Source organism: Saccopteryx bilineata, chromosome 1, assembly GCF_036850765.1.
Source record: "Saccopteryx bilineata isolate mSacBil1 chromosome 1, mSacBil1_pri_phased_curated, whole genome shotgun sequence".
Lineage (NCBI taxonomy): Eukaryota > Metazoa > Chordata > Mammalia > Chiroptera > Emballonuridae > Saccopteryx > Saccopteryx bilineata.
The window spans coordinates 138,856,321-138,871,406 of NC_089490.1; the positions used below are offsets into that span (position 1 = coordinate 138,856,321).

At 50.2% G+C, this 15,086-nt stretch overlaps 1 protein-coding gene across 3 annotated transcripts in view; it reads left to right on the forward strand.

Annotated features, from left to right (window-relative positions):
* Window positions 1–4,563: 4,563 nt before the first annotated feature.
* Window positions 4,564–15,086, forward strand: part of LZTS1 (leucine zipper tumor suppressor 1) — a 63,573-nt gene continuing 53,050 nt past the window's right edge. The window contains exon 1 of one of the 3 annotated variants that reach the window (XM_066268109.1): window positions 4,564–4,716. The gene's annotated coding sequence lies outside the window, so the exon portion shown is untranslated. Of the gene's footprint in view, window positions 4,722–8,854; window positions 8,962–15,086 lie in introns of those variants that run through there. The other 2 variants (XM_066268092.1, XM_066268101.1) reach the window with 2 other exon arrangements.

Genomic DNA, 15,086 nt, shown 5'->3' on the forward strand with positions numbered 1-15,086 from the left:
TTTGAAAAACTGGGAGAGTTTAAAGATGCATGCACAGCAAGTGACCCTGCTCAACACCTTGATCTCCAGCAGCTAGCAGGCTTCACACCTAATCTCCTATAGTCATTCAAAGCATGCTTTGGAGAATTTCATGAGCATACTTGTCTTTTTAAGTTTATCACCTATCCACACGAGTGTGCAGTGGACAGCACCAACCTGAGTTACATCCCCGGTGTCTCCGTCAGAGATTTTGAGCTAGAAGCTGCTGACCTGAAGGCCTCAGACATGTGGGTGAATAAGTTCAAGTCATGAATGAAGATTTGGAAAGACTTGCACAACAGTAAGCAGAGTTGGCGAGCAAACACAAGTGGGGAGAAATAAAAAAACTTCGACCTGCAGACCAGCTGATTGTCAAAACTTGGAATGTGCTTCCTGTCACATACCACACACTGCAGCATGTGAGTATTGCGGTACTGACAATGCTTGGCTCTACGTATGCATGTGAGCAGTCTTTCTCACATCTAAAAAACGTTAAGACTAACCTACGATCACATTTAACGGAATGAAGTCTCAATGCCTGCATGAAGCTTAACCTCACCACGTATCAACCAGACTACAAAGCCATCAGCAAAACCATGCAGCACCAGAAGTCGCATTAATGGTAAGAAGTACTTTATTCATCATTGGTTAGCAACAACATAACAAAGTTATTAAAAAGAATTCAGAGACCTATTGTACTTTAAAAGTGTTGGTCTTACATAAAATGCACACATTTACTTGTATTTAGTGTTAAACATATTGCATGGTTCTCATAGAATTACATTTTAAAATATGTGGCGTTCATGGCTCTCTCAGCCAAAAAGGTTCCCGAGTCCTGCTCTAATGTTAGCAGGCCTTGGCTCAACCTGCAGGAAAAGCAACCTTCCTGTACTTTCTCAGGATAGCTGGAAAAGAGATGGAGTAGCCACAGCCTGTTGATCCCCAAAAGCTTTTCTCGACAATCTAACATTATAATATTATCTCACCTTTTTTTGGAGAGTACCCAACCTTAGTTAAACATAGTCAGCCTTTCTTATCTCCCAATACAAGGCCCTGGGTTTTTAGAGTTAAAATAAATTAAACAATTATTAACATTTTTTTTACTTTTCTTACCACCTTAGACTTTATTAATCCTTTTCATCTTTGTGTCATTGCCACAAGACAGATAGGGCAAACATTTTTGGACCTATTTTATCAATGAACAAACTGAGTCTCGAAAAGGTTGTAATGACAGCACAGGCTTGAAGAAGTGGGAGTAGATGTGGGTCCTCTGTGTGTGAGCCCATTCCTCTCTGAAACATCATCCTGCCCCCTCTACAGAATCCATCCAAGTATTTTCTGAGTGTTTGCCAAATACCAACCATGTGCTGGGGACTGGATGCTAGATAAGAAGCAAGCAATCTTCAATGAGAAGTTTATAAGAGTTGAAGGTAAACAAGAAGCCGGACAATTATTTAAATTGTGATAGGTGAAAGTCCAGTGGAAAGGCAGAGGTGTTTCTGATCCAGACAAACTGCTGGGTTAACTGGTCTGTGGGCTGGTCTTACATGGCCAATCTCAGGTTCTAGACATGAAGAAGAACAGAATGATAAGCCAGAAAAGTAAGCTACTTGAGTCTTAAGTGATGAGTAGATGAGGATGGTGGAAATTTTTTTATAAGAACATGCTTTCTAACCCAGCTTTCTAGACTCAGCTCAGATAAGGGAGAGCCTGAGTGATGCAGATGTCCAAATGGGATACCCAGGGCACAGGAGCAGCAGCACTCCCTCACCAGACAAAGAAGAGGAGCCGCACTGAGAATCTCACCAGGGGATTTAAGGGCGGGCACGCAGCCATTGCGTTACCATACCCAACAGCTGAATCGGGGAGCTAATTATGGCTTTGTACTTCTGGAGACCACATTCCTGAGGCTTTCATGAACACACACACACACACACACACACACACACACACACACACACACACTATACCATCACAGCTCTCCTCCCCCCATTTTACTTGCTTACATCTACCTCTACTGTCGATGCATCCTTTATCTCTGAAGCATCCCTTGCACAGGGTGCTTCTGTTGTTACATACTGGATCCAGGTTCCACCCCTCACACACACTAATACACTGCCCAAAGCCTTTGCCTAACTCAGTCACTAATAAGAGGGCTGCATGCCAGGACCTGTCATGCCTCTGATGGAGAACCACAGTATGCTAGTATGGGTGGAGGGCACTCAGATAGTCTCATTCAAGCTACCTACTTTTCAGATGAGGAAACTGAGGCCTCGCCAGGGACATGGCTTTTCCAACAGCATTTAAATGGTCATGGGTAGGGTGAGAACCAGGAGCACCAGGCTTCCAGAAGCTTTTGGCCTCTTTAGTGGAATTCCATATCAGAAGACATAAAAAAAAATGAGTTTGACTAAAGTCTGGAGCCTCCATGGCCCGATCCCTTACTCTACCTTCCAAGAGTCTACCCTTTATATAAGGGGTTGGGGTGTTCAATCTATATTAACCCATTCAGCAAATACTCCTGAGAAACTCCCAGCTGTGAATACCACATTTGTCTCTGAAGATAAGTATAGAATCCCTGATAACAGACTGCTCATTCTAGGGATGCAGACCTATAGTCACAGCCACCATGCAAGCAAGTATACAGATACTGTGTCAATAAATGGGCCATAGGAAGCATGGAGCTTTAGATAAAAGAGCCATCATTCTGCTGGGATGATCAAAGAAGTTGTGAATCAGGATTGTATTTTAGGTCTCAAAATTTTGACAAGTAGAGAAAGGCTTTTCAAACTGAGGGTCGAGGACATATAAAGGTAGGAAAGAAGTGAAGTTCAGAGAAGGCTGAGTAGCCTTTGGGGTGATACAGAGAAGTTGTAGTGTTACTTTTAATGGCCACCATGTGTAAGTACTTACTTTATGCCAGGGATTCTTATTTAATCCTCACCACAAACTATAAACTATGAATTCATTATTTAAAAATATTTATGGAGTGCCTACTATGTGCCTGGCAAGTTCTAGGTGCTGAGGATACATCTGTGAACAAAACAAGACCAAGTCCCTTAGCCATGAACCCAAGAGAACAGTCCCTGAGCCTGGGAGTTTACATTCTGGGAATTGCTTCCCCCATTTTATAAGTGAAAAAAAAAGAGAGAGAGATAAGGAAGCTAATGCACTGCTCAGGGTCACATGGATGATAAGGGGCAGAGCCTGTCTGTACTGTCAAACCCCATGCTGTGGTACCTTCCAGGAAGCCTGGAATTGACAGTTGGGGATCTACAGTGTCATGATTTGGTAGTGAGGATCTCCTACAGGGTATTGAGCAGAGGGTGAAAGAAACAAAGGGTGTTGCTTCCTTAGAGCTGTCTTCCTTCATTCTACTTACAATCAGAGGTCAGCCACCTCAACCTGGGCCAATGAGCGCGCGCGCACGCGCGCGCGCACACACCCACACACACCCACACACACCTGCCTCTCTTTTGTCTAAGGTTGATGCTGCCTGGGCACAGCCATGGCCGGGATTTAGAGGATTAGTCTCAGGGCACCCTCAGGACCAGGGCCTCAGGCAACACCTGGCACCCCACTTAACTGTCTGACCGAAGTATGTAAGCTTGGTTTTCCTTCTAGCTCAGTTGCTAAAAGTTGGAAGTGAGTGTGTGGTAGAGAAAATGATAGTTAGAAAGGTACTGGGTGAGATTAATGGCGATAAACATGAAACAGCTCTCAACTTTTCCCTGAAACTCAGTCCCTGGAAGAGAACTGAAAAAGTTCGCCTTTGAAATGTCTTGGGAGTAGGAGTGCCAGTGCTCTGGGTTCCAGCCGTCAGACTGGCATAGTGAAGCAATGCCCCTCACTAGGCTGCTGGTCGTCTTTGAAACTAGAAATCCAGCCTCTTTGAAGGGTTTGAGAGTTGGAGTGAGGAAACGTTGCTGGTAAAAAGACAATGGTGAATAAGAAGGGCTGACAAAGAAGGGAGCAAATACGGAGCAAATGAGAAAGTGAAGGCATGGATAAAGGAAACCAGAAGTAGTAAGAACGGAATGCAGGTAATAAAAGGAAAAAGGGAGGGGATGAGTAAAATGGGAACAGTCGAGAAAGAGAGAAAGAGAGAAAGACTGAGCAAGCAGGGCTGCTTTGCGGGCTTTGCTGGAAGTGAGAACCGAAAGATGGGGGCCCGGGACCCCGCGCCCGCGGCGAACGCAGAGGAGCGGGGAGGACCCGGGCAGCCCCAGCTGTCAGCCAGAAACAAAAGGCCGCGGAGCCGCGAGGGCTAGGTAGCAGCCGCGCCTGGGCCAATGAGCGACGCCGCCGTCGGCCCCGCCCCGCCCTGCCTTGACCAATGAAAGGTTCCGCCCCTCACCGCCCCGCCCACCGCGGCTCTGCCCCGCCCCAGCCAATGAGAGGCCCCGACGCCGGCCCCGCCCATCCCTGCCAGCGGCTCCTCCCCAGCCCAGCCTGGCCAATGAGGGGCGTTGGCTCCTTCCCGCCCCGCCCGCCCGCAGCTCCGGGACCCAGCGCAGAGGCCCGCGCGCTGGGAGCGGGCGGGCGGCGGGCAGCGTGCGGGCGGAGCGGCCGAACTTTCTCTGCCTGCCTGGATCGGCGAGCCAGAGCCACCGCGCAGCTCTGGGGAAAGAGAACCAGAACAAACTGCAGAACGCACTAAAAAATAATTCTCAAGTCAGCCCGAGGCGCAGGGGGCAGGTAAGGTACGGTGAACGAGGGGGTCTCGCTCTCTTCCTTAAGGGTCTGCTGCCGCGGAGGATGCCCAAGCTCCGGGGACACCGCGTTCCCCGCGACGTGCAGAGCGTCCGCACGTTCGTCGGTCTTTGTCTGTCTGTGCCATATCTGTCTAGGTGTCTTTGTTTCTGCACGTAACTGTCTTGTCACGTCTCCCCTCTGCCAGGGTAGGTGCTGCTGGCTGGTCCCAGCCCAGAACAGAAAATGTCCTTCTGTATTGGTGGTCTCTGTCTCCTGCAGACGGGACTTATTATCTACACCCAGCCACGAATCTGATCTTGACAGACATAAGTGTTGGGTGACACTGGTGTCAGAGATGAAGAAGCCAGAGGTGATGGTGAGGCCAGAGGGGCCCTGGCCCCAGACAGAGGGGTTTGACAGCTGGAGCCTGGCCACTGAACTTGGCAGTCTGGAACTTTGGTGATAGTCTATGTCTGCACTGGTGGCAGGAATATTGATGCAGTTAGAGGTTTGGGATATTCCACTGAAGGAGCATGTCACATGGAATGATGTGGATGGGGGCGATGAACCCCAGAATTTCAGTGGCCTCCTGGTGCTGCAGGTCACCAGGATCAGTCCTGGACATGAAACGCAGCCGAAGTGACACACACACAGTCTCACACCTACACACACAACATTCACTTCTTTCTCTCATCCACCAGAGGCAGCCAGCCCCCCACTCTCCTCACTCCTACACACACACACACACACACACACACACACACACACAGCCTTCCAGTGCTTAAGACACCAAGAGCCAGGTGATCTTTCTCTTTCCTGCTCCAAGTGAAGGACTGAATGCACTGTGGAGCAAATGTGTACCCTCACCCATGAGTGTGTAAGCCCTAGGAAAGTGCCCCAGACTTGTTAGCTTCAGAGCCCTCAATTGCCCAGGAACAAGGAGTGCCTTGGGATCTGAGCGCCTGAAGTTCCCAGCTCCCTCCTCTTCCATTCCATCCACACTCTCCTGCTGCCATCAGCCTTTCTGCTCTGGTCTTGGGAGCAGGCAAATGAGTGAGGAGGCACTGAGTTCTGGAGAGCTCTCAGCAGGAGCTGTGCCAGATAAGGGTCTCCTGCTCTGCTGAAAGAGCAGCCCAATTATAATCGTTTGAGCAGAGGAGCCCAGCCACAGAGAGATGAGCTAGCTGTCTGCCTGGTAATTTTTGAGAGACCCTTGAAAGCAGTCTGTGGGTGGGAGCCAGAAAGTGTTTGTAACCTGAGCTTTCTTTAAGTTCAAAAACAACTTTCAGTGGGCATGCTGGGAAGAATACAGGTGCTGGAAAAATGTGTGTATATGTGTGCATGTGAAAATGGGTGTTAGAGACACTGATCGCAGGGGGAAGGGCATGTGTGCTCCAGGGTGGAGAAGAGCCAGGTCTGTGTGTGGGAGTCTGTGGACAGGCATACACGCTAATCAAGCGTGGTGTCTATACCTTGTACTTATCCAGCGCCTTTCTTCTGAGGCCCTTTCTGCACATCACAGACGTTATCTCCTTTGTTATCTCCACTGTCCTCACAATATAACTACCAGGTTCACATGAAGCACAGTTACCTCTGCTTCCCAGGGAAGAAACTGAGTCACAGGAGGGGCAGGGCTCTCCGTGAGGCCTATAGCTAATGGGAGTAAAGGTAGATTTAGCAACTAGGAATTCAAGCAAAAGGCCTCAGCTGGATAGATATGAGTGGGGGACACTCACTTGGCTGATAATGAGAAGAAGCTCAGGCGGAGAAGGAAGAGTCTCTGGAAGGGGTCTGTGGGTGAGCAGGAAGGAGGACAGGACATTGGAGATGGTTAAAACCTATTTCAACCCTTCAGCTGTGCTTGTGTGTCTGTGTGTGCCTCAGAAGACATGTAGCGGGATGGCTTCCCACAAAGGTGCACTGCTATGTCATGTGTGTGTTGGGAGAGCCTGTGCACTGGCATGTATTGGAAGATTTGCCAGGCAGTTTTGAGAAGTCATGTGTCTGCCTGTGTGGGCCAAGAGGTAGATGGGCTCCAGCCATAAAAAATGGCTCTCTAATCCCCTAAAGTTATTTATATGTCTTTGCACTTATTCAGCATTCATTTAATAAATATTCATTGGGTGCCTACAAAATGCAGGGCTCTGGGCCAGGCAGCAAGGCTTCAAAGATGGGCAGAATGATGATGGCAAAGCTGTCATTAAGGAACTTCCAGACTAGTGTAATGGGGAATCGTTCACAACATGTGATAACATCCACCACAAACATTGCGTACCCAGTACTTTTTATCAATTATTTATCCATTATCTCAGTGAGTTCTCAGCGCAGCCCTGCGGGGTATGTATGATGGTCAGAGGAGGAGGCTTCAATAACATAGCTGGGACAGCAAATGGAGGAAGGGGCAAGGATTTGAACTCTGCTCAGTCCCTAGCTCCTCCACTTTCGCCTGCTGCCTTTGAACATAGGTATTTCTTCTCTATAAAATGTTCTTGCCCAGTCTTTCCACCTAGCAGCTCCCCCTTGCATTTCTGGTTTTAACCATGAGGATCAACTCCTCCAAGAAACTGTCCTCCTTTCCTTAAGTCTGGGTCATGGGCCTTCCTGAATTCCTGCCATCGTTCCATGAGATATCACCTTTACCCACTGGCTCCTGAAGAGCCAGCAGAGGCAGAGATTGTGCCATGAATTCCCAGCTCCAAGTTCAGTGTCTACGTGGGCCCTAAGCACATGCTTGTTTCATAGACTGATGCGAGAGAAAAGAGCAGAGACCCTTGACAGGGAGCATTTTTCTTCAACGCAGATTTTACAGGGGCACACTCTGCTGGGCTGGCCTTTGATATCCCCACCTCTGTTACTGAGCTAGCACCATCAGAGGCTTTGCCTAGACGGGGCATCTCCATCCCAGCTCCTGCCTCCAACAGTTCAGAGCCTATGGGAAACCTAGTCCCCACCCACCCACTCTATCTGCCAACCCACTCAATCTCCAGCTCATTCAACCGACAAGTACAATTATAAAGTGGAAGACGCTACGTGTGATCTAGACTTGGGGTTTTAAAACTGTTCACTTGGAACCCCAAGGGCAGTGCTTCCAGGACAGTGATGAGGTGTTTCTGGGACTTTGCCAACAAAGAAGTGTCCAAGGCCTAAGGAATCTTTAAGCAATTTACATGATAGGACTTTTGAGTTTACTTTTGAATAGATCTTTGTGTTGCTGCAGTTTGAAAACCACTGATCTAAACTGGACACTCTTACTCTGTTGCTGGGAGTATTTGTGTTTGGGGAAGTACTAATGATGTGCCCAAGGTCACAGGGTCAGAGTCTGATGACTCCCTCCTTCCCCATGCCTCCAGACCACCCTGTTATTTCTCATGTCAGGGTTGCCACATGCCTTCTCAGGGATTGTGATAATTTTAGTTTTTCTTTCAAAGACCATCAGTCAGGTTTGAAAAACTCTGCATTTCACTGTTTGTTAAAGGTCTTACCCATGCGAGGCACCAGGCTGATGGTAGATGTAGAAATATGGCTGAATCATGGTTTGAGATTGAACTTTGTGATGAGGATTGGGAAGGGGCAGCAGCACACATGCCGCTGACAAGGACATTGACACTTGGATTGACTCTGAACCCAGCAGCCGCTCAGCGTTCGGGAGGTGAGCTGGAAGATGTCAAGGAGGTGGTCATGGACTGAACCTCAAGAAGGAATGAGAGTAGACACAGCAGCTGCCCCGGTCAGAGCTCCAGGATGCAGGGTGAGGGCTGAGGGGGTTGAGCTTTTTCCTCCGGGGAAATCCTGGAGGAGCCTGTTCCCTCCTCCCCCCAGCTCAGCCAGTAACCTGACCAGACAGAGCTGGTAGTGAAGGGCGGGAGGGCTCACCTCTTACATTGCCTCCCGCCAGACAGTGTGCAGACTGGCCGTGGCCCCCCTCCTCCGTGGACTGGGAGCTGTGCGTGGGGATGTGTCAGAGCTGAGCTGGGCTCCAGGCGAGCTGCCGAGGTGCCGTTTGGCACCACTTCCTCTGTCTCTGCGATCCGCATCCTGCTTCTCACTCCCGCTTCCTGCCAGACGCCGACTTCCACCAGACGGCGAACACCGTTCCTAGGCTGCTTGTACTAATGATTTTAATGGCCCTTTCTATCTGTCTAGGACCTTACACTGTAAACGGGACATAATTATTACCAACTCTGTAGGAAGACAGACTTTGTTCTTCCACAGCTGGACAGATGAGAAAGCTGAGTGAGCCTGTCAAAGGTAAAAGAGCTTACCCAGGGTTTTCAGTGGAACGCGGGGAAATGAACCCAGCTGTCCTGCCTCAGTCTGGGGCTATAGCCACCCACCATCAGCCTCCCTGAGTAAACAGGTTTAGGTTCTGAATTGTTGACAAGTGTTTAATGTGCAGAAAAAGATTTTTAAAATTATAAGAACTCAGGTACTTTCCTAATTATTGTAATTCAAGTGTGAGAGTCAGTGTTTTCTTCACTTTTTCTCTTCCCCCCTTTTCCCTAGGCACTTGATATGTACAGATGTTACATCAATACATAGTAAGCTAGGAAGGAAGTATTTGGTATAATGGAATGCCTACTTGAGACTACTTTAAGAAATGAACTTTTATCTTATATCAGTTCCTTTTTATAGTTTGTCGATTCGTAAGGTTTAGTCCCCTCCACATTGAAATTATAGCAACTTTTGCCTTCACTGAATCTGACTGTCTGAAGGAATGACATTTCATTGGAACACCAAACTTTATTACATTATCTATTTCGGTGTTTCTACCGTATCTATAGGCAGATAAGTTCCAAACTAAATGGACTGGCTGTCTCCCCCGGTAACGTGAGCAGGTGTGGGCACCAGACGTGGGAGGAGACTGTACCCCGAGGCCACCCCGATGAGGAGTCAGGAGAGACCTGGTTGGAGTGTGGACAGGGAAGAGGGTGCAGCGGGTGCGGAGGAGACGGCAGAGACAGAAAACAGTGTGTGTGTGTGCATGAGCATACGTACGCACGCTCTCACAAACAGCTAACACTAATCGTTCTTCTAATCTGTCCAGCAGAGAGGTGATTTTTCTTGCTACGTGACAGGCTAAATTGGTGTGTGAACAGATGTGATGTGGGTTATATCCAGTACCTGGAACAAAGGCAGTGAGGAGCTCCCCTCCCCAAGTCACCCACAGGTGTGTTTCCCTGTCCATTACTCTCGATGGGAGAAGATGACTGCCTTCAGGGTGGCAGCCAGCACACACACACCCCACAGTCGCTCATCCAGTCTTGTCATCGCCCCACCCAGACGTGCTCTCCTCCAGTACCCCCACTCACAGTCACACCCTATAACAGGAACCCTCAGAGACTTCCAGATGGTGGCACCTGGAAGACCCACACCTAGGTCTCCCTTGGTTGGTGTGTCTGTGACATGGTCTGCCATGTGCTTGGGCAGCACCCTCCCTGACACCCCAGAATGGCAATTTCCTCCCTGCCCAGAGCAGTCTGTCGGGTTACCATCAGCCCTGTAGAGCTGCAGATGTCCCCAGGCCAAGCGTCCTCCAGAAAGAGTTCTGAAGGACTAGGTGCAACTCCCAGCCCAGGGGGTGGATAAGGACACAGCCCCCGGAAGGTATCAGAAGTACAGCTAAGATCAGGGCGGGGAGGGTACTGCTCTGGAAATGCAGTGGTGTGTAGACAAGCCCAGCCCATGCGTGAGCCTAACAGACTGCATGCATGCACAGACCACAGGCGGCTGAGGCAGGGCCTGCGGGGCCCAGTGCAGGGCCGTGCATCAGCTGTGCTCCTTGATGCGGCAGAGCCATTTGCTGCTCAGTCAGCCTCCTCCTGGCACCCTGGACTGCTAAATTGGTCTCAACTTGCTGTACTTCCACCCACCACCTTAGTCATTATTCACTGGCAGCATTCAGAGAGTGGGTGTAAAGCAGCCGAACATTATATTCCTGCTGAAAAGAGAGCGCACTGAGGAAAGGAGAGAGGGAAGGAGCCAGGAGGAAGCGAAGGAGGCAGGAAAGCAAAGCCTGGGTTTGCCAGCACCTTCCCTGTGACCTCAGTAACCCTGGACAGTGGGGCGGTGGGCGATGTGCATGTGCGTTCAGCAGGAAGACAGTCAGGGATTCTAGGCTGAGAGGGGCACACTCTCTACTGAGGGGCAGCAGCTGCCTGGGCTGCAGGGAGGAAAGGACAGCAGATGTGGAGAGAAAGACCTTACCCTCCATCAGCCCCTATTCCTTAAGTTCAACAGTAGATTCTGTCCTGCCAATGGCCATCTGTGCCATGTATTATTACTTAATGCTCACCTCTCTCCTTCCTGCCTGCCTAGACTACACACTTCTTGAAAGAGGAAGTATGTCATGCCTCAGGTGGGTCGCACCAGGCCCTGGTCACAGTCAGGGCTCAGCCCGAAATGGCTGAGACTGATGGTGGTCAGGCCTGCGGTGGCCCTTCCTACCAAGCCCCTTCAGATTTCTTCGTGCTGTCCAAGGTCCACGGGGTCTGGGAGCCAACGCAGCCAAGAGTAGAAGGGATGACAAGGGAGCTTCAGAGCCTGGTCTCCTCTCTCGGTAAGGAAGCTTCGGGGAGGAAGAAGGTTCCACCACCGAACAGACCAGCTAGGGGAGCAGACACTTGGAGAGGCTGCAGGCACTCTCCAACACGGATGGCCTTCTGCTGGGTGGCTGGCCAGCGCCCGGGCATTCCAGTGGGGCTGGCAAGAGGTGGAGTAGAGTGGTTCTCACGCCAGACAGCGGAGGCAGCATCAGGCGAGAGCAGTGTGACCTTGAGAGGAGGTTCTCCGACTCACTGATAACATTTGTTTGGTCTCCTGGGGAGAGGGTGGAGGGGGAACACAGAACAATCTGAGCTAGCTTGGGACCTGTGGGCCCCAGCCCTGATTCTTCCCTCCCTCCCTCTTCTCCAGTCAGATAATGGGAAAACCCTGAGAATAAAAGCTGCCACACTGCTAGGGAGGCAGGCGCCCTGGGACCCACATGCTGAATGTTAAGGGTCAGAAGTCTGGGAAGTGAGCCCTGGAGCTGCTCTTGACCTTCTGCCAGTCGCTAGAGGCAGGCTGTCTGAGTTTCTCAAGGATGCCTGTGCGGTCTGCCCTGCCACCCCTGCAGTGAGGTCAGGGGCCGCAGGGTGTCAGACAGACACTTTTAAGCACTCAGGACCACCTTCCCTTATTTATTGCAACTTTCAGACACTGCAGCTTGGGCTCCCTTCTGTTCCTTTCAGAAGAGTATCTCACCAGTGTGCAAGGAGAGATGGATTAGACAGGGCTCTCACATCGTGGGAAGACAGCCTCCCCTTCTTTGCTGATCAAATTCCCCCAGTCCCAATGTCTCAGTGGTGCCAGCAGACAGACCGCTCTGCAGGCAGATGGAGAGAGCCGCAGGCAACCCCCAGCCTCCACCTGCACTGTCAAGGGAGCTGGCTGTGGCTAGGAGGGCTTCCAGCTGCCAGCCTCCTCCAGATCGGGGCTGAAGGCTCTGCACCAGCTGGGGGGCGCCTGGAGGCTGGAGGCTGGACGCTGGGCTTTTCCTGCCACCGTAACATTTCCTCATCGACCTGGAAGACTGGAGCACCAGGCTTTTGGCTTCCCCAGACCTCTGAGCAGCATCTGGACCGTCTGTTCACTTAAAAACTTTCTCCTGACAATGGAGTGACTTCTATATTAGGGCTACAATGGGACCTCCAAGTCCAGGGTCCAGGATTTATCTGGAAACTAAAGAGCCTGTGTTGAAGGAATGACCTGTATGCTGCATAGAAACACAACATTTGAGGGTTGAAAGGATAGTTGAGCCCCGTTTTATTGTCCCTAGGCTGTGGTCTCTTTTCTACTTACTCCAAGAACTGCTGTTCTGGACCCAGGAACACAGTTCTTTCTATTTTAGTCCCCTCCTTTAAAGTTATAGAATGCTGTGTGCATGTCAAGCACTTTGGCAGCTCCTGGGAGGAGACCCTTCCACAAGGCATAGCTGGCCTGGGATTGGGGAGGAGACAGATACATTAAATATATATCATTATACAAAGTTAAATGATTCTAAAAAGTCTTTATGGAAGGTAGATAATTTGAGAAGGACCCTGTGGGCTGGGTTTGATTGTAAGAGATGAAGGGAGAGGATGGCAAAGATAGGGACAATAAGTGGCAGAGAAACAAAGGCAAGCTGAATCAAATGGAGGAGGGTCCTGCCTACACCCGGCTCAGGGTTCACAGGCTATTTGGGAGGTAGTAGGGAGCCACAGTATTGATGGGGGGGGGGGGGGCTGGCACATTGCAGACCTGGGTTTTAGGAAGTTTATCTAGCAATAGAGTATAGAATGGAAGTGAGGGTAGAGAGACTTTCTAGAAACAACACTATTTATTAGAATATCCTTCTAACCTCCCTGTCTCCTAGTTGAATGCACATGTTGGTAGAGCTCTCATGTGCCTCTGCATGGGGGAGCCAAAGCTTCCAGGAGAGGGGAGTTCCTAGTCTAAGATCAAAGGTCAGGGATAACGTGCCATGTGGAGGACTTACTTATAACCGGAGACATGGCTGCAGCTGGTTTTGGACTGCTTTGGACCTGGAAGGAATCACAACAGCTTTTTTTTTTTCTCTCACAGATGAAGACACAGAGGCCATAGTTGGGGGAGGAGGGGCAGCTCAGGGCCCCAGGGCTGGATAGTGGCAGAGCCAGAACTGACCTCCCACCACAGGACTCTTTCCTCTCACCCACTGGCGTCTGTGAACAAGGACTGCAGGGCCAGTAGAATTAACCAGGTCTGCAACCTTGAGTGTTCTGCAGGTGTGCCCCAGGGACAGACAGGGACGTGTTGATGGTGGGTGCTCTCGGTCTCTGTGGATCTCTCCCCACCAGGTCAATGTCGCCATCAGTAACAGCTGACCCCATGGCCTCCGTTTTTCTGGCCTGTCTTCTTTCTTGTTCTCTGGCTGCTTCAGGAATGTTACTTTCCTCTGGTCCTCTGCTCTTGCTTTGTTCTCAGGGTGCTGAGAGGTTCCAGCTGATGAGACAGTTTACTGTGTCAGAGACACAGTCCCTGTGACAGAGACAGGGAGAGAGACAAAGAGAGGGACAGATAGTGACAGACAGACAGGAAGGGAGAGACATGACAAGTATCAGTTCTTCGTTGCGGCACCTTAATTCATTGATTGATTTCTCATAAGTGTTTTGACCAGGGGGCTACAACAGAGCGAGTGACCCCTTGCTCAAGCCAGTGACCATGGGGACATGTCTATGATCCCACACTCAAGCCAGCAACCCCGCACTCAAGCTGGTGAGCTCACACTCAAGCCACTTTGATGAGCCTGCGCTCAAGCCAAAGGCCTAGGGGTTTCAAACCTGGGTCCTCTGCATCCCAGTCCGATGCTCTATCCACTGCACCACTGCCTGGTCAGGCCAGTTGGCCCCTTTTAAATATGAAAAAGCAGCCTGACCAGTGGTGGCACAGTGGATAAAGCATTGAACCGGGAGATCCCTGGCTTGAAGCCCAAGGTCACTGGCTTCAGCAGGGTGTCACTGACTTGGCTTGAGCCCCCTCCCCCCTGCAAGGCATGTATGAAAAACAATCAATGAACAACTAATGCGGTGCAACTGCAAGTTGATGTTTCTCATCCCTCCCTTCCTGTCTCTTCCTTTCTGCCCCCCCAAAAAAAGGAAGAAATGAAAACCAGGTCTCTGCCTCTGTCTCATATGTTCTCAGTTTAAACCAAATCTAAACAGAATACAGAGGTTATAGGTGCCAGTCAGCCATGCTAACTGCTAACTGCCCAGGGCATCGATGCCACATCGAGGGACAGGTCTTATTAAGCAGGGGCTTCCTTTACTCTCAGAAGAACGTGATGCCAGGGGTCCCCTGCACATGCCATGAAGGTCTCAAAGCACTACTCCCATCTTCTCTTGAAAGGCTCCTCAGCCTGGCACCCGCCCAAGAGCTTCCTGCCTGCTTGCTAACAACCTACATAGCCAAGGGCGGGCAGTGCCAGGGCAGTGTCCTGTGAAGTCTCTGGTGAGATGACGCCTGGAGACAGCAGCTTCTTCCAGAGCTATTTCAGCCCCAGCCATGTTCCCTCAGTCTCCCGAGGAGTTCCTCCTCCCCGGATGGCAGCCCACAGCCCTGCCTGAGAGGGCAGGCAAGTCCCAAAGCTGAGGCGTGGGCTTTTTCATGCATGTCAATCCCCTGTAACAATCTGGGGCTGGACAGTAGAAAGAACATGGTTTTTAGAATCAGAGGACCAGTGTTAGGATCCCAGCTATACTTCCTATTAGCTGCATGTCACTGGGCAAGTCACTTAACTTCTCTGAGCCTCATTTTTCTCATCTGTAAAACGTATTGTGTCCCATATAGAATTTCTATGAAAATTCTCTGAGCCAATG